Source organism: Silene latifolia, chromosome X (genome assembly GCF_048544455.1).
Source record: "Silene latifolia isolate original U9 population chromosome X, ASM4854445v1, whole genome shotgun sequence".
NCBI lineage: Eukaryota > Viridiplantae > Streptophyta > Magnoliopsida > Caryophyllales > Caryophyllaceae > Silene > Silene latifolia.
This window is the reverse complement of record NC_133537.1, coordinates 88182362-88185253: the sequence shown is the minus strand read 5'-3', so window position 1 is coordinate 88185253 and position 2892 is coordinate 88182362. Positions and strand designations below refer to the sequence as shown.

The 2892-nt window shown below is 39.7% G+C and overlaps 1 non-coding gene across 1 annotated transcript; it reads left to right on the top strand.

Annotated features, from left to right (window-relative positions):
* The first annotated feature begins 1727 nt into the window (after window positions 1–1727).
* LOC141624259 (small nucleolar RNA R71) lies at window positions 1728–1834 on the top strand. The gene has a single exon (XR_012534069.1). It is a non-coding gene; the product is annotated as a small nucleolar RNA R71 (small nucleolar RNA).
* Window positions 1835–2892: the final 1058 nt, after the last annotated feature.

Below are 2892 nucleotides of genomic sequence, written 5' to 3'. Positions count from 1 at the left end.
GTTTGACAGCCTGTCGTATTTTAGGCATAGCTTTCTCTACAAGACTTGGATTAAGGCGATTTCGGTGGCGTTGGAAAGCTAAGAAAGAGATCTAGAACTTTCTGTGAAATAGGCCCGACCCAAAAAAGTTGTTATAACCTCGTAAAATGGGCCTAAAGGTCGGGTTGTCATTTTAGCTAAATGAAATGCACATTTTGTAATGTAAACTTTTAGTTTAGCCCAAAGAAGTGACACGGGGCTCAAAATGAGATATAATCTCAACATTTTATGATATCTTAACCTTAGGTAGACAAGCCCATTGCTTTGACTCGGGATTTGACGGTTTTAGGAAATGAAGACGGATTTTGACCCGGACTCCAAATGTACTCTAATTACTGCCAAAACGACCGTAATGACACCTAGATGACAACCATGAGGTAGACATATATGTTTGAGCAATCACTTGATGATAAAATTACGAACTGTCACAAATCGTTCCGCGTACCAAACATACGGCCCAATCATCACCGGGTGGTTTGCGGGAGGTGCAGAAATGAGGTGTCTACACTTTCATGTATTTTGCATAGGCCGGCACGTGATTGATTAATTCCGTGAAAGGAATAGAGACTTCCAAATTCTTCACAATTTCCATAAATTTTCCAAGTTGGTCATCAAATTTGGGCTTGGCTTGACGACTTGGAAAAGGAAGTCTAATCACAATGGGCTGCTTCTCCTTGACCTTGTCTTCCATTTTCTTTGAAATTTCTTCTTTTGATGGTTCTCCATCCTTGGAGTTTTGCATAATTTCTTCTTTGTCACTAGCTTCCACAACTTCATCCTCAACTTGCTTCTTCGGTGCTTCATACCTTGTACCACTCCTCAAGTGAATGGCGCTAACCGTTTCATGTCTTGGGGGATTACTTTGGGGTGGTAATTGCCCCTTTTGTCTTTGTGAGCTTGAAGATGCTAGTTGAGTCAATTGGGTTTCCAACATTTTGGTGTGAGCTAGGATGTTGTTGATGGTGGTTTCCTTTGATTGACTACCCTTTTGCATTTGAGTGAAAAACTCTTGTTGATTAATTTGCATTTGGAAGACCGCTTTTTGAACATCAAAACCTTGGTCATTTTGTTGATTGTATGGAGTTTGATTTTGGTAACCTTGGTTTTGGTTGTAAAAGGGTCTTTGATTTTGGTTTCTCATGGAAGGTGGGGTGTATGTTGTTTGAGGGTTTTGAACATTTTGGCTTATGTATGAGAGATTTGGATTGAATTTGGTGTTTTCATTGTAATAGTTTGAATAAGGGGTACCACTCTTGTATGCTTGGAAAGCATTCACTTGTTCATTTGTTCCCCTACATTAACTTTGGTCATGTCCCAAAGTTCCACAATTCTCACATATCCCACTTGGGATTGATGAAGATGCCGTCATGGCATTAACATGATGCTTTGGTGATTTTGAGGCTTCTTCAAGTCTAGCCATAGCTTTTTCAAACTTCAAATTGATGGTATCGATGTGAGCACTAAGTTGAGCACCCAATTGAGTAATGGAGTCCACTTCATGCTTTCCTCCTCTACTAGCTTTGCGAGGTCTACTATATTGTAAGTTATGGACCGCCATTTCCTCAATTTTGTTCCATGTTTGATTGTCATCAACTTCGGTGAACATTCCATTTGATCCCATGTTGAGAATGTTCCTTGAATCTTCATAAAGAGTGTTCCAAAATTGTTGTACCAAGAACCACTCGCTAAGTCCATGGTGAGGACATGAGCGACAAATTCCCTTAAACCGCTCCCAAGCTTCATACAAAGATTCTTCATCTCTTTGCTTAAAGCCCGTGATTTGAGCTCTTAGCATGTTAGTCTTTTTCGATGGATAGAACTTTTTGTAGAAAGCTAGAGCCAACTTTTTCCAAGAATCAATTCCGAGAGTAGCCTTATCAAGGCCTTTCAACCATTGTTTCACGGTGGCAATTAGAGAAAAAGGAAATAAGACCCATCGAATTTGGTCTTGAGTTACACCGGTTTGAGAAATCGCATCACAATAGTCACAAAAAGTCTCCATATGAGAATGAGGGTCTTCACTAGGCATCCCCCCAAATTGGCTTCTTTCGACTAATTGGATAAATGCGGATTTGGCAATAAAATTTCCGGTTAGATGTTGTGGTGTGGGAGTACCATTGGGTAGGTTCTCCTCGGTGGGTACGGAATGTGATGAAAACTTAGGCATTGTGGGTTGATTTTCTGTTGGGTTCTCCTCACCTTCTCTTGCAAAAGGGTTGATGAACTCAATAGTATTTGGTTGAATATCTACAACCTCACCAATACCTCTCAAAGTTCTCCTAGAAAGTCTTCTATTGGTTGTCAAAGTCCTTTCAATTTCACGATCAAAGGGTAACAAGTCACCTTGTGACCTTCTAGACATGCAAAATATCAAACAACTCGAAAACAATTAGAACAAACCTTGAGGAGTTTTAATTCCCCAAGGCAAAGAAAGACACAACTAATAACAATATAAGAAAATCTAAATGAAGTTAACACCGTCCCCGGCAACGGCGCCATTTTTGGTCGGGATACTAAATCTTTCGGTTACTTGTCGTTAGGAGCACCTAGACCAAAACACAATTTATAACTTCACAAACAACTCTACAATTAGTAAAGAGGCAAGTAAAGGTCGGATCCCAAGGTACGGGAATTGAGATGAGATTTCTATTGCAACTAGTGGTGTCTTAGGGGTGTCACAATTGGGGTTTGATGTAGAAGATCACTAAAATAAATAGCAATGAAAGTAAACAAGCAAGATGAATTAAAAGGGATGTAAACAATTGATAAAAGGCACTAGGGTGTCATGGGGTCATAGGGGATTCATGGGATTTGATCATACAAACATATTCTCAAGTTATAAGCAAGCAATTA